The 23,699-nt window shown below is 40.4% G+C and overlaps 1 protein-coding gene across 3 annotated transcripts in view; it reads right to left on the bottom strand.

Moving 5' to 3' along the window:
• Window positions 1-12,154, bottom strand: part of HIVEP3 (HIVEP zinc finger 3) — a 408,429-nt gene extending 396,275 nt beyond the window's left edge. For 2 of the 3 annotated variants that reach the window (XM_054665933.2, XM_001172796.8), the window contains exon 1: window positions 11,645-12,154. The gene's annotated coding sequence lies outside the window, so the exon portion shown is untranslated. The remainder of the gene's footprint in view (window positions 1-11,644) is intronic. The other variant, XM_063781922.1, reaches the window with a different exon arrangement.
• Between the last annotated feature and the right edge of the window lie 11,545 nt (window positions 12,155-23,699).

Raw genomic sequence — 23,699 nt, 5'->3', positions numbered from 1 at the left:
GTTCTGCTTCCTTTACTTGTTTTTGTTCCTTGTTCTTTCTTTCCCCCTTTCCTTTTTTTTTTTTTCTCTCTCTCTCTCTCTCTCCCTCCTTTCTGTCTCTCCTCAAAGTCTACCACCTCCTTTTCCAAGCCAAGCCTAGGTGACAGGCCCCTGAGCTGCAAGTGTTTCCAGCACTGCCATTACAAATTAGTGGAAATGATCAGACCCCCAGGCAGACTGGTTCTCAGCCTGCTTCAGAGGGGCAGATGTTCTGCAAAACCAGCCAGTGACCCACAGAGAAGACTGGCAAGCCTGCAAGGCTCTCATTGGACCCCTCTGTGGCTTCTGCCTCCCAGGTAGAAAGCATGCATATATTAGATTTAAAAAGAGGAAGTGCCTTTCCAAAAACTACTCGGCTTTGGGAGGGATAGAGGTCATTTGTCTTTGTCCAAGAAAAACATGTTCCTTCCTTGTAATCCTTGATAACCCCTGAATTGTTTTCTCCAAGATAGTTAGGGACAGGGGTAGGGTAGAGGGGCTACAGTAAGAGAGAAAAGGAGGTAGAGAGGACAGAGGAAGCCAATGCCCTACTACTCTGTGGTAGCAGCAAGGTGAGCTCTTACCACCTTGAACTCTGGGAAAAATGGTAAAAGAGGGAACCCTTCACCAACCAGTGCCCACATGACTACCTAAGACAGCACCCATATGAGGTGCACCCATATGAAGGTTCACCTCTCGCTGGATGAGAAGTGAACAGAGAGGTTAACAGGGCAAAGAAGCAGCAGTAATGGGAAAAGAACGTGAGACTGGCACGGTTCCCTCCCCTGGGCCTGCGGGAGGCCCATGGCAGCCAGAATGTCCATCTGCTGTGCCCCACCACTAGTAGGCTCACAGGAAGGGAAGAGAACAATGACAACCCAACTGTCCCTTGCACAGAAGTTACACCAAGAAGTGAGCAGCAGGACCCGCTGGCCTGGCAGTAAACCACATCAGAGTTATCAGTCGGAAACCTCTTGGACAAAGAGAGTTTATAAAGTCCCTTGGCCAAGAGGCATGGAAGTTGAGTTCAGCCAAGCGCAACTTAGACACATGGGCAATGGAAGGGGAGCTGGGGATGCCAGCTGCCATCCAAGTCCTGTTTGTTGGAAATTGAGAGAGATAGTATTGGAGAACTAGATGCTTTCACTTTTTATTTCTCCAAAAGAGAGCTGGTCTCCAGGTGGTGAAGCCTATAATTCTATAAAAACTGGAGATTGGAGAGATAGGAGGGTACAACTCTGGCCCAAGACAGAAATAAGCAAAAACAAAACAAAACAAAACAAAAAAAATAGGCATCCATAAGAGAAAAAAGTGAGTGGTTCTGGGCATCTAGTAAGTGGAAGAGGAAAGAGACCATCTCTAATCCTAACTCACTCTGTTCCAGGTTTGGAATAAAAGCTGTTTCGGGAGAAATAACCTGTTAAAGCAGAATTGCCAATGTGTAGAACTGAAAATCGGCCAAAAATCCATCAGCTTTCTCAATTTACTAAGAAAGAATAATTAACTCCCTAGTACCTGATATACTTTTGCATTTAAAGGCTAAACTACCTATATCTACTCAATATCATTCACTTCTATTCTAGTAAGACTCTTATTGGCAGGTTTAAAGCACCCCTACCCAATCCACTAGCACCAACTTGTCTTTTATCTTAGCCTGGAAAGAACATGTATGGGTTACATTACTAAGAACATAGTATCATTGAATGAATCATTAAATAAACTAGTCACTATAATAAATACATGTGGATATATACATTCTGTTAATAGACTTGGCATAGTCTTTCATGGTTTCAAGTGTTAAGGTTTATTGTGGTATTAAATAAAACCTTATAGACTTTCATTTTCTGAACCATAGTGGATTCAATATGTAGCCAACTCTACTGAAAACACTAAGCAAACTGGATACTATAGAAAAACATCTTTTGAAATGACTGATGAGCTGGCAAGTTAGTAAGATGTATTCAGTGAGCAAAAACTAAGCAAAATCTGAAGCCTAGTATAAGAGCCAATCCCTGAAGCTAGCTTGAAGACATTAGCCAACAAAGTGACCTTCACTTTTATCTTTTGTGGCCTCACGGGAAGAGGAGACAGGATAAGAATTTCCCATAACATAAAGGATACTATCACATGGATCCAGGAACTCCAATGAATACCAAGTATGAGAAATAAAAATAAATATATACCTAGATACGCTTTGTGAAACTATAGAACACCAAACAATTTAAAGGAACCAGAAGGAAAACACAGATTATTCTCAAAGGAGACACTCTTGTCTGTAGACAAGACAGTAGATTTTAGAGGCAACAATGGAAACAGAGGACAGTTGAATAATATCTTCATTGTGTTGGAGAGAAAATAACTGGCAACCTAGAATTCTACCCTAATTCTACCCAGTAAAAACCTCTCTCAAAAACAAGGGGAAAAATAGCGTATTTGCAAGCAAACAAAATCAAGAAGTTGTCACCAACAGACCCTCAATAAAGAAAATTCTAAAAGCTGTACTTCAGGCTCTATTGGAAAATACCAAAATGAAGTTGGTAGACCTACATTAATATTAATCAGAATAGACTTTAAGACTAAAAGAATTACTAAGGAAACAAGTTTCGCTTAATTATAAAAGATTCAATTTACCAGAAAGATAAAACAATTCAAACCTATAGGTACCTAATAACAAAGGCTCAAAACATATAAAACACAAACTGACAGACCATAAGAAGAAACAGAAAAATCTACGATCATAGTGGGAGATTATAATACTTCTCTCAGTAACTGATTGAACAAGCATACAAAAATCAGTAACGATATAAAAGACTTGGACAACACAGTGAAGAAGCTTGACCTGATAGAGTTACATAGAACACTGCATCTAACAATGGTAGGATCCACAGAACATTATGAAAAGTGACCACATACCAAGCCTTACAGTAAGCTTCAATAAATTTAAAAGGCTGGGTAGCACTCAAACAATATTTGACAACCATGAGGCAATTAAGTTAGAAATTAGTAACAAAAAGATAATAAGAAAACTAAACAAACATTCAGAGGATTAAAAAGAAACACAGCTTTAAGTCATAAGTCAAAGAATAAATCATAGTGAAAATTATAAAGTACTCAGAAACAAATTATATACAAATATTACATATCAAAATATATGAAGTTAGAGTAAATATTGTGTAGCTTACAATGCTCATAATGGGGAAAAAAGCCTGAAAATTAAAAAGCCAAACACTTACCTTAAAAAGTTAAGAAAGAAAAATAGCTCAAATGTAAATAAGTTAGATGGAAGAAAATAATAAAAATTAGTATAGACATTCATAAACTAGAAAACAAAAGATGGAGAGGATCACAAAGTCAAGGATTAGAGATAGTCTCTAATAACATTGAGAAAATTCTTAAAAGACCATTTAACAAAATTATAGAAGGTATTACAAATGAAAAGTGGACATAACCACAGATCCCACAGAACATTAAAAAATAACAGCATCTTATAAGTAGCTTCAAGGTAAAAATTTTGAAAAGTCAGATAATATGGATAAATTTCTAGAAAAATCTAATTTACCAATATTGATTTAAGAAAAAAATTAAAACCTGAATACCCATGATCTATTGAAGAAATTGAATCAGAGGTTAAAAATCTTCAGGAAAGAAAGAATTCCAGCCTCACAGAATCTTTTTTTGAGAACAGATAAAGAGGAAATATTCTATAACTTACTTTACAAATTCAGCAAAACCATGATACAAAACCCTGCCAAGGATAAGATAAGAAGTGCAAATTACAGTACAACACACTCATGAAGATAGATATAAAACTTCTAAATTTTATTAGCAAAAAAACCTAGCAATGTATAAGAAATGAACCCATTACAACCAAGTCAGGTTTATTCTAGGAAAGCAAGGTTAAGTTAACATTGGAAAATTAGTTTACCAGATATTAACAAATTAAAGAAAAAAATTATATAAATCTCAATAAATGCAGAGGAAGTATTTAATAAACATCCATGTATATAATTTGAAAGAAAAAAAGCTCTTTGCAAACTACAGAACAGGAGTAGTTCCTTATCCTAATAAGGAATACCAAATCCCTAAAAACCCTCATTCTCAAGGGAAAACGTTGAACATGAAAGGCAAAGCTTAAACGTTTAGAAGACAATACAAGAACTGTCCTTAAGGATGTCCTTTAAAAGACACAAAATGTTCAATGATAAAGGAAAGATTGATAAATTTTATTACATTGAAATTAAGAATTTCTGCCACTGTAAAGATACTAAAAAAGATGGTGAGAAAAAATAACACAAATAAAGAGAAGGTATTTTGGCAACACAGAGAAATAGTCTCCTGCATATATAAAGAACTCCTACAAATAAATAAGAGAGATGTAAACTACCCAATTTTCAAATAAATGGGCAAAAGGCTTAAAGAGGTACTTCACAAAAAAAGAAAATCCAAAAGGTCAACAGCGTATGAAAAGATACTGACCCTCTTTAGTAATCAAATGTATATAAATTGAAAGCAGATTAGATACTGTTACACATCCACAAGATGGGCAAAAGTTTTTGACAATATCCTACAAAATATAAAGTGTTTGCAAGATTAGAGAGCAGTAGGAGAAATTGCAGCTGGATATAGAAATTGGTTAAACACATTGGAAATTAATTTTTGATTAAAGTGAAACTCATATGACACCATAGAAATTCTGAACTATCCTAGCAGCATTGAAAATGCCCATAGTCTGTGGCCAGTAATTTTATTACTATGTGTATTCCCTAAGTAAACTTACACACATACTTAGCAGGGAACTTGAAAAAAAATGTTTACAGCAGCACTATTTATAATAGCAAAATACTGGAAATAAGCTAAGTGTTCATTAATAATAGAATAGACATATAAACTGCCATATATTCATTCAATGGAATATTATGGTTCAGCAAAATGAAAAAATTTCAGCTACACCCAACAATGTGAATGAATCCAGGACAAAACATTTAACAACCAGTTGGTACAGAGTCCAATCAAATGAAGTCCCAGCCCTAGTGCCAGAGCTGGTACCCAAGACCCCCTGCCATGCCAGGTGTAATCCCTTTAGAAAGGAGTGGACTTGGAGAAGTACCATAGGAGCACCTGGGAAGGACCCAGGTAAGCAGCAACTTACCAACTGATAAGGAAATATTCCCATTGTTTGTCAACCAGTGAGCCTTACTGGTGTGGTGTGCATGGACTAAACGTGAGCATTAAGAACAAAAGAATAAAACAGTGTGATTCCATTTATATGAAGTTCACAAACACGCATAACTAGACAATATATTGTTTAGGGATACAAATGCAAGAGGATAAGACAATAAAGAAAAGCATAGGGGAATAAAAGGTACAGAAATGTCCAGAAGATGGTAATCTCTGAGAAGAGAGGGAATGGGATAGGGTGGAGGGAGGTACACAGGGGATGTCAAAGGTTCAAGTAACATTCTTTTTCTCAAATTGACTGGTGAGTACATAAGTGTTAGTCATAATGTTATTCTTTAGACCTTTCTACACAGTTTATAAGCATTCGTTTGCATCTAGGGGCTATTTCATTAAAGTTATTTCAAAAGATGGTCACAACACAAATTTAATAAGAAACTCTCATACCAAATTGCTGCAGTTCCTGCCATATCTTTTCTAGTTGCTGGGCAAAGATGCTCTCCTCAATTGTAATTGGTGTGCTCTTAAACCCACTTAAAATTCTAAGAGCTTCTCCCCAGACCACTCCAAAACATTCTTGTGAGAATCTTTCCAGCGAGGTACAGCAAGGCCCAACCTCCAGGGCACATTATGCTCTGGCTCCTTTATTTGATACAATCATAATCATAGTGGGTTTTTTTCTCAAATTTTGAAATCTTCAAAATGAGGGCATGGAGCAAATGACTACATTCTGCTTCTCTTGCTAAGATTTCAATGGTGATGCTCTCATTTTAAGTTCTTTACCAGACGCTTCAGCTGTGCTACGCCCAATTCCCCTCATCAAGATTTGCTGACAGTCAGGGGAAGTTTCTAACACTGTATTAAGTGTATACTGAGGGCCAGGGAATTGGGGGGAGTTTGAGGGGCTGCACACATGTGCAATTTTTTAGCAAACCCAGCAGATGCTTGTAGATTCAACACTTTTTCAGTTATTTGTGAACAACCCCTAATAGCCACACCACATGGCAATTTGTCTTTTCTCTGGAGCACAAATGTGAACTGTATGTTGCAAAGCCACAGCAAAGAACAAGTCACTTAGCTAGAGAGGGAGTCTTCTCAAAGACCCAGTAACCCCATCCCAAGATGCCACCAGGGAAACAGAAACTCTCTGGAGGTGAAAGAAACTTAATTTCCTTGAGTGCAAATTGAAAAGGCAAATAATTGGTAGCCTGTGAATAGTCATGGGAACCTCTTCACTCTGGACTGGAACCTGATTCAGGAGGAAGTCAAGAGCCTATGCAAATATTTCTGCATTTGCAAACTTGGGGATTTGCCAAGCGCTTGAGATGTATCCACTGAAAATGTCAAGCGTCTACTGTATAGAATTTTGATGGAGGAGGATTTCAAAATTCTTCTTCTATTTAAATCCAATCAATTCATGTTTATCAGGGCATATCTGATCTTTTTGTTTTTAAGAGACATATTTGCTCTATTGTCCAGGCTGGAGTACAGTGATGTGATCATAGCCCATGGCAGGCTCAAACTCCTGGACTCAAGAGATCCTCCCGCCTCTGTCTCCCGAGTAGTTAGAATTACAGGTGTGAGCCACCATGTCCATAATTTTATTTTTATTTTTTTTAAGACAGGGTCTTGCTATGTCGCCCAGGCTGATCTCAAACTCCTGGGCTCAAGTGATCCTCCTGTGTCAGCCTCCTGAGCAGCTGGCATTACAGGCATGAGCCACTGTATCCAGCTCCTCTGATCTTAAGATAGTTTCAACATCTAATGCTAAGCCTGGAAGTCCAATGAATGACTCAATAGACTAAAATTGGTGACTGAGATTCGGAGGAGCATATCGTGTGTTTATAACACTGCTTTTATTTTTTCCATATCTTTCTACTATTTGTTTATTAGCTTTTCTTTGGATCTCAGTTATTCATACATAACACATGTTTAAAAAGTTGATCCTAAACCCCAATTCAAGGGTCCACCGATGCTCAGAGATCTCAAGATTTCTGAGACTAGCTTCCCTATACTTCTCCCTGGCTTTGCTCCCCAAATCTGAAGGGCATTTTCAGATCACCCCTACTTCATATTTAGATATAAAGCTTCCCCCTTTATCCACAAGAATTCCAGCTGCACCTGGCATTTCAAAAACACTTAGTAATGAGGAGGGGAGACCCATCAGTCATGTACTCACCACTTCCATTGTTGTCCTGCCTCCCAAGCACATATTTCCAACTGTGAAACCTCCCAACAGGGCAGTCCTCTGGATAGTGTGGTTCAGTCACTTCCCACCACCATGCCTCACCTCCTCTGCCTTCCAAGCCCTCTGGGACTTCAGGGAATACCTTTTCTCCATCATATTACAATTAGATACAGGGAACCTTTGGAGAGTTCTGAGTATTTGTGATTATATTCAATAACCTGTTACTGACAGTTTCTTTTAGTTAAAGAATTTTTTCAAGTAAGTTACCAAAACAATGAATGTATGTACATCTAGAAACTGAGAAATACTCTTCCATGACTTTTAATTAGGTCCTCACGTTTTCCACATATGTATTGAATTTTTAAAATACTATTTTAAAAGGGTCTACATTTATTTTCCTCTACTTTTGTTTTTCCTCTTGCCTTTGTTTTGGAGCAAATTTTAACTGAACACATTGTCAGAGGGTCAGGCCAAGTTTGGCACTGCTCGTGTATCTCAGCCACCTTCCAGTTTTCAGCACGATGTCTGAACTGAAAAAACACCATTGTTTACCATAAGGGTGTGGCCATGACAGCTTGAACAACATCCGGGTAGTGGTAAGTCTACATTTGCTACACAGATGTAAGAAACAGATAGCAGTAGGGTCTACCTCTCCTGCTCCATCTTTTCCATCACCAGGTCTCTTCCAACTCCAGAATTAAAGTCATCAAGTTGGAACAACTCTAAGTGTGTTTCCTGATCATAACAAGACAGGTTGAGGTTCATGAGTATTTTCTTTAGTATTAAATGTTAGAACATAACCACTAATAATAACAGTAGCATAGTAGTTCCCTGATAAATTTTGACAAAAGATCATAAAGTTCTCAATTTCAACAGCAGGGCTTTATAGTTGTAATATAATTTTGACCAGTAAGCCACCGGCTATCCAGAAATCTCACAGGTGCCATTATCATGGATAGTTGCAGTTTTTTCTCTAAGAATCATGCAAAAAAAAAAATCTTTTGGGGATACTTCAAAACTCTGTCTTTTTAAATTGGATGAACAAAATATAATTTTAACTTCTATGGATACATGTGGGTCATTGTGAGCATCAGTTACTATGTTATAAAACAGAGTACCAAAGATCCATCAAAATACATAAAATTTCACTGAATTGCTTACATTAAATGCTCATATCAGCTTTAGAATTCCATGCCTTGAATTCTTGTGCCTTTTAAATTTTTTTTAGTTTTTCTGTTTTTTACTCTTACTTCTTACTGATACTTGATAAAAGAGCTTTAATAATCCTTGCACAGTACAGTATCAGTTGCTTCCAATTTGCTAGGTGCATTTGACAAACTAATAACCAAGCCTCTTAAAACTTGAAGTAAATGCAGAGGCCTGAAAGAGGGTATAAAATTTCCTCCAATGATCAAAATTCATAAACTGTAGCTCATGGACTTATGACCTTTCTCTTGATTTGCCATCTAGGTCCCAACTGGATAAGTGAAATTATGTAAATGTGAGTTCCAGATTGTTGTGGTATTATCCTAATACCTATCAACTATATAGCATATGTTACTAAACGTATCTCATTTTTCTTCTCAAGATAGTTCAGTGGTCTTGGTAAGGTTATGATGGTTACACCTACTTTACAGATAAGGAAGAAAATTGGTCATGGGCTTTGGCCAAGTCTGACCCAGAATGCTAGTGCTGCCTGTTGATACAGCCAGTGTTTTCCAGCCCTGCCCGCCCAGTGCATCTGCAGATTTGTAAATACACTTTGACTCCACAGGAAACAGGATGGAGAACAGCATGTCAGGGACTCCTTGATGGGCAGGATGGAGGGCAAAAAAGAGCCTTAAAGACATTAGGGAATTCACAGAGTAGGGAGTGAGAGACAAGTTAAATGCTATTCAGTTGTCACACAGCTTTCTTAATGTTATCTTTCATCAAATCATGTCCTAGAACCTGCCAGGACTTCAGACTAAATGCATCTTCTTCTTGCCTGTACCTTTCACACACTAAATGTCTCAACAGCTCACTTGGCAAGGACCCAAAGGCAGCACACACTTCTCCACTCCAAGGAGGGTGGCTGCCACTAAACACAATGGGCGGAGACAGCTCAACAATAGTGCCAGTTGAGCACATCTTGATCCACTGCCACAGAGTTCACAGTAGTAGTTGGCCCTCAAAGCAAACCCACTGGGGTGTTGAGGGCAAAAAAACACTCTTAGCCTTAAGGGGCCAGACTTTGCCATCAAATTAACAAATCTGCCCAACAGCCCCAGGCTGAGGCGCTCAGGGGTGTGACAGGAGGGCCCCTGTTAACAATTCTGTATCCTGTGGGTGCCTTAACTAGATGGAGTGGAGAGGAAGCAGAGAGCTAAGTGTCACACACACCCTCTCCTCCTGCCTGCAGGTGTCTTAGTTGGACAGCTGTCCACCTTCCTTGCAAAAAACTCCCACAATCTTTAAATGCAACTATGTAAAGGGGCTCCAGCCTCTGCAAGCCATCACAACTTTAAAGAGCATATGTCAAACAGCTCAGACGGCATCTGAGGTCTATTCTTCAGCCCCACAGTATAGCCCAACCCCAGAGCACAAGTGACACCCTAGTGGACAGGAACTCCTCCCTACACTGGCTGCTCAGCAGGACCATGAAGAACAGCTGGGACCTGGCCTATTACCTTGGCTTCAGGATTCATTTTCTGCCTGGAATTGGGAAACTGGAGGCCCTGCAGGGGTCCTTCTCCTGGGTCCAACTGTCTTCAGGGTGAAAGAGGGGTGAAATTACCAAATGAAATTTCAGATAAGCAATTACTGGCTGAAAGAGACACAGGAGGGTCTTCAGATCAACACTGACCCAGAGCTAATACCACACTGTCCTCAGAGGGACACACGATCACTGACCTGTGTTCTTCACATTTAAGTTGCTAGAATTATTCCTCCTTGCCCCCACTCTCTCCCTGCCCCCAGCATACACATAATTACATAAAGACGTCTTAAACAACTGTAGCACCCAACTTCTTCAGTCTGGGGGAGAGCCAGGAGATGGTGGGGAGCTGTTTGGGCACACGTCTGATCATTACATAATCACATAAACATGGGCTGGAGAACACTGCCATGCAGATCAGTTCAGCAAACACCTCATTCTCCCTCTTTCCTCTTCCCTCCCCCCGTAACACCCAAAATGCACACCAGAGTTAACAAAACCGAAGCACTCCAGGTAGCCAGTGGGCACCTGGCTGCTGTGGTTACAATGCCAAGGGCTACCAGAAACGTCAGCGTATACCAGAAAGAGGGCCAGGGTGCTGCTCACCCAGCGACCAGATCTGCAGACCCTCTTCCTGCAACCACTGCCCCCGAAGTTCAAGGAAGGGCCTAGCCACAGAAATATTCCTGACCTGCAACAGAAACCAAACCAGCTACGTTAAAGGAAACCAATGCCGAGCCTCCAAGTTCCTCTGCACCACTGCCACACTCAGGAGTCCTCAGCAGCCTGGACAATATCATTAGGGACCATTCGGCACCATCAGTGTTTCCATTTAAAAGATAGTAAAATGTGGGGCATAACTTGGAGGGGACACTCTCTCTGCTAGCAGGGAGGCAAGAATCCCCTATAGAATAGGAGTTTGGTTTGGGTTTGGTTGGGTCAGGTTGGGGGTTGGGAGATGATTTTGCTTTAGGAATATTTTCAGGGGGCTAGGATTAAGGGGGAAAAAGAAAGCTATCCCCTCTGTCTCAGCAGTCAGCATCATACGAATCTCACTCTCAACCAAGCAGGCTACTGCAGTCCGCCTAAACAATCCGGAGCAGCAGCCAAGGCAGCACAAGAAAACGCAGGTGCCACGGAACACGATGCCTAAGCCCCCCAGCCGAGGCTCCTATGGAGCCGGCCGCCAGTGCGCGGGTGCAGAGCCCAGCAGAGCCTGCTGCAAGCAGCGCTGGAGCGCACGGCGCGCATAGGGTTACAGCCCCGCCGCCGCCGCCGCCGCCGCCGCCTGTGATTGACGCGCGGGGGTCACTTGAGGCTCGCGCCGCTCCCCAGCACCAGGCCGAGCAGCGCGCTCAGCCCACCGGGGGCACTGGCCGCCACGCGCAGCCCACCCGGCCGGCCCCTGCGTCTCGGCAGCCGGACACCTTGCCTAAGAAAGGCATACACAAAATGGAATCGCAGCTCGCTATTCTGCTTCTCGGTGCGGCCTCAGGCGAAAACACAATCACAAGGTAAAATACAGCGCAAGGAATCCATCCGCCGAATAAAAACCCAGAGTCCCCTACCTTCGGCCTTGGGATGGCAAACTGGTCCTGTGTTCTCTGACCCACGGATCCAGCCCCTTCTTCATGAATTATTCCGGCCAGGCAGGATTTTGTGCATTTTTTTCATGAACACCTGTTTCAAGTAAGGGGTAAAGACCTTATTGAAAGAATTGTCCTTAAAAAATAACCTGTGCATACGTATGTCCATCCAGGCATGCATGCGTGTTTGTATACACACATATGCACACGGAATAGCCATGTACATTGAAGCACCAAACTAGGCAGTTGGATAATGGGAGAGTCGGCTGGTTGTGAGCATGCTCGCGCCGGGAACAGATCCACCCTCTGTTATTCCTCTGAATAAATATAAATCACGATCAGAAACCCAAACAGAAGCATCCCTCTTGAATTCGTGCTGCTGAAAAACACGGAATAAATTCAGCCTGCAGACACAGAATCTAATCAGCAGCTGTTTTCTGAATCCAGAGCCAACCCATGCCTCGCTTGTCTTTTCCACTAGGAGTCCAGACCTTTTTTGAAAGGGGTTTTAACCTTTTAAAGACACAGTACACCAATTATCACTTAGGAATAGCTGTCACTCCCAGCGCAGGAAGCCAGTCCCATGCCTAAAGGCACAGTAGGCTTGCACACAGTGATAAGGATTTCATTTATTGGTGCTTTTTAAAAAACAACATATATGTATAATATATGTGCATATATATGCACATATGTATAATATATGTGCATATATATGCACATATGTATAATATATGTGCATATATATGCACATATATATCCACACATTATATATATATACGTGGAGAAAAAATGCAAATGCAAGTCATAAATATTTATTGCACTGATGAGCTTCTCAGTGACTAATCGGCACGTTATGTAAACACTATGATCCTTCACTTCTGAACACCCATGTTCACGGGTCAGACGAGACAGGGCACTCTTGTCAGCAAGCGTGTCACACCTCACCAGCCTCTGGCTGCAGATCAGGGGCCAGGGAGCCTCAACAGTGGCTGAAGGGAGTGGGGTCTCTGCACCTGAGAGCTCAACACGGGCACTCCTTGCCCTGCCCTGCCTTGCTGTGCAGTCTCAGGGTCCATGTCCACAAATCAAAGAATAGCTCTGGCACTATTTCTAAAGTCGAACATAATCCAGAGCCACATCGCATTCCAAGACATACTTTCTTTCAACCAGAATCAGGAATCAGAACTACCACCTGAACCTTAGTTAGAGTCTTTACGATTCAGACTTAGGCCTTTCTTCAAGATTTTGTTATTGAGTTCTGTTGTTTTGTTTTTCACTTTTCTTTTAAGGGTGAGCATGGAGGTATGGAGGTAGAAAAACAGGGTAGGGGGAGAGACAACCTCCAGCCTAAATTTTTTTGAAAAAAATTATTCTTCGAGTACTTCAGCCACTCAGATGGTGTTTACTGCAGTTTTGTTCTGGCTTTTAAAGAGGTAGCGCTGAGAAGAAACAAGAGTCCTAACCTTGCTCACGTGTGATAAGAAGGCAAATGTCTTTGACAGTTTCTTTTTCACCCCAGCCCCAGAGCTCCAGCATGGCGCTGTCTGCTCCTCCGCTGGTTCCCGCCTAAGAGCAGCGGCAGTGGCTCACCTTGGGAGCTACAGGGGCGCTCCTACAGCCGCTCCAGCATCACAGCCCATACCCTCCCTTGCCTAGTCCTGCCAGGCAAACCGTGAAAACAAGTGCACTGTCACCCTCCCACCTCATCACAGGCGCTCCTGTGTGGACCCCTCCCAGCGACACACACACACTCTCTTCCTTCCCCTCTTCCAGGGCCCTTTGGCAGAAAATTATCATATTTCATGTGTCATCGCCCAAGCAAGCTGGGTCCATCACTGATTGGCTGGGCCCTAGCAGCCGGAAATGTCACCAGCCACACAGCGTGGAGCTGGCTCTCCCGCAGCCACCACAGACCTGAGCCCAGGAGGCTCTGTGACAAGGCACAGACCTACCACAGAGAGCCTGTCACTCTCTCCCTGGTCCAGCCCCTGCCCCCCCCCCCCGCTTCTCCATCTACCCAGCCCCCCCGGGGAATAGGGGCTGCGAGGGGATGGTGAAGGAGTCTCAGTGACATTCCTATTTTCCCAGCATGTTTGAGAAGAAACTAAAGATGTCTCCAATCAGGTTTATAAATTTGGAGAACTTGTTTTTGACAAAAACATTCTGTCTTCACACTAAAAAAAATCAGTAAGACTGAGTGAAAACAAGATGGTTTTTTTTTTGTTTTTTTTTGTTTGTTTGTTTGTTTTTTACCCCAGGAGAGTTTACTAGATGCTGCTGTTTATTTCCCATCTAACATCTCAGGCACCAAGGTATAATCATGTCACAGGGCTGTCCGATAATTCAGAAGGTGATTCGAGTCCATCCTCTTACCTTTAAAGAGAACAGCTCCAGAAAATGAGGCTTTGTAACTTGGCTTTGCAATGTATCATGATGCCACACAACTTTTTAAGGGTTAAATGATCTTTGTAGTGACCAATATGAATCACTTTAGCTGTAATTTAATCTTAGTCCCTCCTGCTGTATCTTCAGGAGGCTTAGTGTGACTCACCATTTAAGTCTCACCTTATTCTGTCCTCCTGAGTAAACTAAACTCTATCTCTCTGTCCTTTTCAGTAAAAGTTTTTCTCAACCCTTTAATTATGCTGCTTTAAAGAAAAAGCCTCCCAGAGTTACATGAGGCTGGAAGGTCATTTGGTCCATCTATCCATATGATGTGTCAGAACTCTCCACTATTTCCATACCGGGGCTTTTGGTTTGGGGAATGGTAAATTCACTGGCAATGCTGGGAACCAGGGAAAGATGCCATCAATAAAGCAGACATTTTGAATAATATGGGAAGATACAAAGTAGATAGGACATGGGAGGAAAAACTAATTAGTACTGATAAACTCATGATTCTGCAAAGACCCTGATATGGTTTGGCTGTGTCCCCACCCAAATCTCATCTTGAATTGTAGTTCCCATAATCCCCACATGTCATGGGAAGGACCTGGTGGGAGGTAATTGAATCATGGAGGCAGGTTTTTCTCATGCTGTTCTTGTGATAGTGAATAAGTCTCATGAGATCTGATGGTTTTATAAAGGGTAGTTCCCTTGCACATGCTCTCTTGCCTGCCACCATGTAAGATGTGCCTCTGCTCCTCCTTCACCTCCGCCATGATTGTATGGCTTCTCCAGCCATGTGGAACTGTGAGTCCATTAAACCTCTTTTTCTTTATAAATTGCCTGGTCTCAGGTATGTCTTTATTAGCAGTGTAAGAACCGACTAATACAGACCCCTAAGAAGTAACTGTACAGGTTTCCAGAAAACAGTCTTGGAAAATCCCAAACTCAGAGAATCAGGATTGGAGGAGAATCATAGGCAGCAGTTTAAAGGCAAATTAAGGGACATCAGGAACATGGTCAGTTTCTCCACACAGAATGGCTGGACACAGAAATAGGTCCACAGCTTCTTTGGAAAGTGAGAGGTTTGTTCCAAATATAATAGAAGCCAAAGGTTGAATAGGGGCAGGATATCAGCTCCTTTTGAAATGCCACTGCCCTTCCCAAAAAAGTGCGCACACACACACACCACACACACACACACCACATGCACACAAAAGAGATTTTAAAAATCAGATAAAATATAAGATATAACAGAGAGATCCAGAATATCCAATCAATATTAGCCTAATAGGAGTTCCAGATGGAGGCATCATTAATGAAGAAGAAATCAATAATCAAGGAAATAACAGAAGAACATTTCCTTAACCTGAAGAAAGTCTTTAGGCCTTAGATCAAATGCTGTGCTAGGCAGCAGGACTACTGAAAGAATACACACTTCCAGATGTACTCTGATACTCCAAGAGCAAAGACAAACAATGACAAGCTTCCTCATAAAGGAGAAAAATCAGGTTGCTTAAAAGGAAAGAAAATCAGACTAATACCATACTTCTCATCTGTAACACTATGCTAAAAGACACTGGTATAATTTCTGTAGAATTCTAAGGGAACATTATTACAATTTAAGAATTCTACCAGCTGCCAAACTATAATTTCTCTTATGCAATGAAAAAGAAAGGTATGTTCAAAGACACAGAAATTATATCACCCAAACACCCTTTATTAAAAAAAATTTAAGGTTACTTGAAGATCTCTTCCAGCTGAGGAACAAATAAGGCAGGATAACAAATTCAAGAAAGGAAAAGATATGTTATATAAAAAATGTAATGAATAAAGCCAATAAAATATGTGGTCAAATATAAAAATAATTGAGAATATAGTTGTAAAATTTAATTGTTAGAAGTCTTGAAAGATAAGAGTATAAGTACATTTATTCCAGATTTGAATTCACATCTATATCTATCTCTTACATATATGTGTCTGGAATTAAACTTCCATATAATTATAACAAAAAAATAGAAAATCTCAATGGAAACAGGTAAAAATCACTAAAAAAGGAAGAAGGAAGGAGGGAAGGAAGGAAGGAAGGAAGGAAGGGAAGGAAGGAAGGAAGGAAGGGAAGGAAGGGAAGAGAGAGATAAAGAAAAGGAAAGAAAGAGAGGATTGTTATGGCAGGCCAATAATTCCATCTGTTTCCTCTTCTTCCCAAGACCACATTAAAATGAAAATAAGGATTTTTTTTAGGTTGAAATAGATGATGACAAAACAAAAACAGTAAAAGAGTCATTGATCAAAAAAATTCACAAAGAATAATAAAGGAGGACAATTCATCAGTTAGAAATATATACTTTAATGCTACAGTAAACAAAATGGCATAGTACAAATACAGAAACCTACAAAGTGGATTGATGGAAGTCAAGAAACAAATTTAGCTATAATGGTTACTACATGGTAGTTAAGTAATAAAAACTGAATTTTAAATCAGTGGAGGAAAGAATGTGTTATTCAATAAATAGTGTTGGACTGTGGCTATGTATTTGAAAAAATATAAGTTTTACCTCTAACTGATATCTTGTTAAAAATATATTCTATTTTCATATAGGAAATTCTGCCATTTGTGAAAACACGGATAAACCTAGAGGACATTATGTTAAGTGAATTAAGCCAGGCACAGAGAAACAAATACTGTGTGAGCTTACTTATAAGTGGAATCTTAAAAAGTCAAACTCATAGGAGTAGAGAGTAGAATGGTGGTACCAGAGGCTGGAGGAGGTGGCGGGGGTGAAGGGAAAGGAGCGACATTGGCCAATGGGAACAAAGTTTCAGTTATATAGGAGGAATAAGTTCTGGTGCCCTACTGTACAGCATGGTGACTACAGTTAATAATAATAATGTCCTGTATATTTCAAAATAGCTAAAAGAGAAGATTTTAAATGTTCTCACCACAAAGAAAGGGTAAATATGAGGTGATTAATATGCTAATTAGCCTGATTTGGTCATTCCATAATGTACACTATGCATATATTGATACATCACATTGTACCCATAAATATATACAAGTGTTTCTGTCAATTAAAAATAAAATAAGGCTTTAAAAATATTCTATTTTCACATACATAAAAATTCCACAAGGGAAAGATAGGTGTTATGATTGACCAATACTGTAAATCATAGAATTCTATGAAGTTTTTTTTTCTAATAGTGGAAAGAAAAGCATGTGGTCATCCAGTCTATGCTTAGATACCATTGTGATAGGCTAATTACTGGCCCCCAAAGATATCTACCCCCTAATCCCTAGAAACTGAATTTCACCTTATATGGCAAAAGATGTGATTACGTTAATGATCTTGAGATGAGGAGAGATCCTGGATTATCCAGGAGGGCCCTAAATGAAATCACAAGTATCCTTATAGGACTGACGTAGGAGACGGGCTAGAGGGCAACGCGACTACAGCGGCTGAGATTGGAGTGATGCAGCCACAAGCCAAGGAATGCCAGAGGCCACCAGGAGCAGAAAGAGGTAGGAATGGATTCTCCCCTGAGCCTCCGGAGGGAGCATAGCCCTATCAATACCTTGATTTTGGATTTCTGGCCTCTAAAACTGTAAGCAGAGAAATGGGTTATTTTAAATAACTGAGTTTGTGGTCATTTGTTATGGCAGCCATAGAAAACCACAACCACCATGATGAGAAACATAGTACTTCCTAGGGACTATCATTATTATTATTGCCAACAACAATACTTACTATGTACCTGGTGCTGCTAAATTATTTATATATCTTACCTCATAAGTCACATGCAAGGAGATGGTAGAGAGTTGGAGTTGTTACGGCCCTACCACTTAGTAGCAAAATGTCCTTGGGCAAGTTATATAACCTCCTAACACTGACTTTTTCTCATCTATTAAGTAGAGGTAAGAAAGGTACCTACCCACTGGGGTTGTTGACGATAAAGTGAGACCATCTATGTAGAGTGCTTAGAACAATGCCTGGGAATAAGGGTTCCATAAATGATAAGTGATCATGAGAATGTTCTTATGCAGCTGTAGTCTCTGTTCCAGAGCTTTTTCTCACTGATTTTTGTTCTTCTCTTTGGGTACATACAAAACAAGGGTATCTCCAAACCACCTGAATGTCCTTCAAATATCTGAAGCCATTGATCAGGTCATTAAGAGTCTGAGCTTCTCTAGGCTAAAAGTAACCAATGCCTCCAATCATTATTGTTCTTAGAAATTCACCTGGAGTCCCTTCCCTAACTTGGTCACCTCCCCTGAACACATTCTTGTGCATCTTAAGATGTGACTCCAGACTCACCACCATGCTTGTTCTAGAACAGAGGTCTGCAAACTACAGCCCTTCGTGCAGCCTAATTTTTACAGCCCATAAGCCAAGAATGGATCTGACATTTTTAAAGGATTGTAAAAACAAAACAAACAAAAAACAGAAAAGAATGTATGACAGAGACTATACGTGGCTTGCAAAGCGTAAAATACAACTGACCCTGAACAACTCAGGGGTTGGGGCTCTGATTTCTCATGCAGTCAAAAATTCATGTATAACTTTTGACTCCCCCAAAACTTAACTGCTAATAGCCTATTGCTACTGGAAGCCTTAGTGATACCATAAACAGTCAACACATATTTTGTACATTATATGTATTATATATTGTATACTGACAAGTAAGCTAGAGCAAAGAAAATATTATTAAGAAAAATCATAAGAGAAAACATATTTAATGTTTATTAAGTGGAAGTGAATCATCATAAAGGTCTTCATCCTTGTGGTCTTCACATTGAGTAGGCTGAGGAGGAGGAAGAAGAGGAAGAGTTGGTCTTGGTATCTCAGGGGTGGCAGAGGCATAAGAAAATCTGCATATAGTGGACCCGTACAGTTCAAGCTCATGTTGTTCAAGGGTCAAGTGTATTCACTATCTGGTCCTTTCAGCAAAAGCTTGCCAACTCCTGTTCTGGCAGATACTGTTCTTTTATCAATGCAATAGAATATTGCCCAAAACTTTTTGGCAATCAAATTGCATGACTGTACATACTGTCTTAACTGTAAGGCTGCAAATGTTTCTGTCAGTATCTATTCCCCTCTCCCCTTCTTAGTAATAAAATTCTTAGCTAGGAACATGGCTACCCAACCAAAGACTACATTTCCCAGCCTGTCTTATAGGAAGGTGTGGCCAGAAGAACAGGTTCTAGCCAATGGGATGTAAACAGATGTGAAATGTATAATTTCCCAGCCATACTCTTAAAGGGAAGGATCATGCCTCCCTTCCTTTTTCCTTTTGCCATTGGCTGAAATGTGGACCTGATAGCCATGTGGATGAGTGGTGCAGAGCAACGAGATAGAAGGAACCTATCCCTGGTGCTGCCATTTCACCCTATACTGTTTATTCTCAATCTGTGAGAGGGAAATAATTGTTTAGCTTATTGAAGCCATTGTTCTATTAGGTCTTTGTGACAGCAACTATATCTGTGCCCTAAGCCATACAACTATCATTTTCAACTCCCTCGTACTTTTTATATTTGCAGCTACCAAGCCACACACCTCCCCTGACCTGCACTCACACAGTTAATTTCCTGGACCCCACTACAAGACCTTACATTTAGCCCTATTATGTTTCATATTGTTCGAATCAGCCCATCATTTTGCCCTGACATCTGGGATCTAATTCTGTCACTCAAACTAGCTTCTATCCTTTGTAATTTCACATCATTCTTCAAAAGGCACTTTATTTGTGGCACTCAAGCTAAACACAGTGCTCATCAAAACACCTGATCAATATTAAGTATAATGCAGTGGGGAGGCTATGACCTCAGTTTGTAGGGGAAGGAAATAGCAGATCAAAATAAGGTCCAAATGAAGTAGAAGGAGGAAAGGAAGGAGATGAGCAGTTATGGAGAGCTTACTATGTTCCAGTCACTGTGCTGGGAACTTCCCCCATTGTGAAGTTTTAGTGCCTTAAGTGCCCCTATTAGTGCCTTAAGTGGAATAGTCATAAATTTGTGAACAAAAAAAGGAATATTAAGAGAAATTTTTAAAGTATGTTAGCTAAAGTTTCTTGCAGCCTGAAGGTCCTACTTGAGGTTGTGTATCAAAAACCCTATGGAGTTTTAGGGAAAATATGGATGCTTCCAAGTTGCTACAGGAGGGTCTTGGCATATGTATATCTTTAAGGCTCCATGGCTAATTCTGACAACCCTAGTGATAAGCCACTGTGAGTTTCAGCTTTCTAGCACACTAGAAAGTTTGAGGCAGAGACTCTGCTCAGCTACCAGCTCCTGGAGTCTGACTCAGCTTTCTGTCTCAGGCGAGGATGTAGCCTTGTCAGGCTGTTTGGGTTCAAGAACCAGGAGAGTCTGATGTTGGTAAGAATTCCCTTCTAGGAAGTATTAAGCAAAGTGATTGGAGTATTTCCCTGAGTCTTGTAAGCTTCTAGTACAAAAGGAGTGTGGTGTAGCACAAATGAGTTTCTCTGATCTGGTGAGATCCTCCTTTGGGTACCCATTTGACATCTCCCAAATGGGCACCCTTGGGAGCCACCCAATCCTGCACTGAGACAGGCCACCTGGCTCCTGGTCAGTTTGTGTACTCTGGCTAAACAAACTCTATATGTGTGTTTTGGGGGTGGGGTGGAGTTCTCTTGTGGCAACCCATAGACTACCCAAAAATGCTGCAAGACAAACATACCAAAGTCATCAAAAAGTCATTAAAGTCATGACTAGAGAATAGTGAATAAACACCCCAAATCACATGTAATTTATTACATTCACCTAGGGTAAAAAACTTATGTGCCTTCAGGGCCAATCAAATAACGTAAGTGTGCAAAGTAGCTTGGCATAAGCAAAAGAGAACTGGAGTGTTCATGCCTCTCTACATATCTACCTTTTAAAAATGAAAAAGCTGAAAGCTGTGTAGCTAAAAACAATTGGAATCAGAAGATGGACCACCAGTTTGCAACCCTTCTCCCCGATAATCACAGTCCACAAAAGCAAGGAGAAAAAAAACTTCATACCTCTCTTAGAAGGATAAAAGAATTATCTTTTAAAAACGGCTTGTAGGCAGGGCACAGTGGCTCACGCCTATAGTCCCAGCACTTTGGGAGGCAGAGGTGGGCAGATCACGAAGTCAGGAGTTCAAGACTAGCCTGGCCAACATGGTGAAACCCCGTCTCTACTAAAGATACAAAAAATTAGCCAGGCGTGGTGATGTGTGCCTATAATCCCAGCTACTCGGGAGGCTGAGGCAGGAGAATCGCTTGAACCCAGGAGGTGGAGGTTGCAGTCAGCCGAGATTGCAGCATTACACTCCTGCCTGGGTGACAGGGCGAGACTCCATCTCAAAAAAAAAAAAAAAAAAGGCTTGTAAAAGCATGTATTGCTTTTTAAAGCAATTTTTAAGAAACATTTAAATAATATCCCTAAAAATAGGATGTCTTTAAATGAGTTGGGTCAGATGATCCTATTACAGTAATTCTCAAATTATAGTCCAAAGACTACAGTGGGTTACAGGAGTGCCCAGGTGGTATGCAAAATGTTCTTCCACAAGTCTCACTCACAGTCTAAAGTGTCCCTTATAGCACAGAGGATTCTTCATTTATTTCTTTCAGGGCTACTTCATCAGATGCTCTCCCTACTTTTTTTCTTTTTATTTTGAAATAATTTTAGACTTATAGAGGAATTGTAAAGATTGTACAAGTTCCCATGCACCCTTTACCCAGTTTTCACTAACAGAAACATCTTACATAACCATAGTACAATTACAACTAGGAAATTGAGATTGGTACAATAGTATTAATTGACCTACAGAATTTTATCTAATGTTACCAGTTTTTCCACTGATGTCCTTTTTCATTCCAGGATTCAATTCAGGATCCCACATTGCATTTAGTTGACATTTCTCCTTGGTCTCCTCTGTTCTGTGACTATTCCTCAGTCTTTCCTTGTCTTTCTTGCCCTTGACCCTTTTGAAGAGTACTTGGCAGGTATTTTGTAGACAGTCCCTCAATTTGGGTTTGTCTGATGTTTTTTCGTGATTAAACTGGGATTATGGAGTTTTGGCAAGAATGCCACAGAAATGATGCACCCTTCTCAGTGCATCAAACTGGGGAAGAGAGACATGCTGTTAATATGTCTTACTGGCTGGGTGAGGTGGCTCACATCTGTAATCCCAGAACTTTGGGAGGCTGAGGCAGGAGGATTGCTTGAGCAACTTAGTGAGACCTCACATTATCCCTTGGTTAAGGTGGTATCTGCCAGGTTTCTCCAATATGAAATTACTATTTTTCCCTTTGCAATTGATAAATATTGGGAGTCTCAAATACTTTGAGACTATGCACACACCATGTTTCTCAAACTTATACCCATTAGTTTAACAGCTATCAGGTGAACTGTCTGCAGCCACTATGACTGCAGTGTTCTAGGGGTGATTTTCTATTTCCTCCACTTCTCTCTATTTATTCATTGGAATTCTTCTGGTAAGGAAAAACTGTCCTTTCTCCCCATCAAATAATCAGTGTATTCAACTTTTATTTTTATCAAAACAGACTCATGGATAGTTATTTTATTCTTTCAGTTATAACCCAATATATCCTTACTTATTTTTTTTACCTAAATTGTTCCAGCTTTGGCCAATAAGAGCTTTTTCAGGTTGGTTCCTGCACTCTGCATATCCCCATTGTTGTTGCTGTTGTTCAGCACTTTCTTACTTTCTAGCACCAGAAGATGCTCCAGGCTCATCTTGTAGTTTTCCTACCCAGTCCTGGAGCCTATGTTTCCAAGGAGTCCTGGCTCCTTTTATTAAATAATAGCATTTAGAGACCAAGATTGGGGAACCTGATGTGCTCACTGCTACTGGGATGTCAGTGCTTTTAGTGCTACAGTGCTACAGGCCATCTCAGTAGACAGAGCTAGGAAACATATGTATGTATATTTATCCATGAATACACACCTATATTTCTGTATCTATCAGTGTATATGTGTGAGTGTGTGTATATGTGTTTATATATATATATATATATGTTTAAACATGAGTTAATACTGATACCTCTGACTCTAATCAAACACCATGGATTCACTCCATCATTCTGCTTTGCTTATTAGTAACTTCTTTCTCAGACAGACACCTGCGTCTTATTATCAATAATATATTTACTTATCTGTTCATTCCTAGTATATATGTAAAATGGTTTTAGAATGGTTAACACATACCCCTGTGAAGGACAAATTTATCATGTAGAGTACAGTGTCTGTGTACAGTTATTTTTGTCTTTAGCCTTACAGAATTCCAAAGTTACCTAGGTCAGCTCCCCTCTTCCTCATCATCTTCAATGAATTTATGTTATACACGTGCAATGCAGTTAGATTCATTTGTCATATTCTGCATTACATCTTGGGTTCCTCAGTATCCTGATTGATTTTGTTCTTAATTTGCACACGGCAAAATTTACACTTTATGGTGTACAGATCTATGGGTTTGACAAATACATAGAGTTTTGTACCATATAAAGCAGTTCCGTCAGCCACAAAGTTACCTCATGTTGCTCCCTTGCAGTCAACCCCAACCCAAACCCCAACCCCTGGCAATGCATTTTCCATAAATGTAGTTTTGCCTTTTCTAAAGTATCCTATGGAATAGTAAAATATGAA

This window comes from Pan troglodytes, chromosome 1 (assembly GCF_028858775.2).
Source record: "Pan troglodytes isolate AG18354 chromosome 1, NHGRI_mPanTro3-v2.0_pri, whole genome shotgun sequence".
In the NCBI taxonomy this organism is placed as follows: Eukaryota; Metazoa; Chordata; class Mammalia; order Primates; family Hominidae; genus Pan; species Pan troglodytes.
Note: the sequence above shows the minus strand (reverse complement) of the source record. Positions and strands in the feature narration are given on the sequence as shown.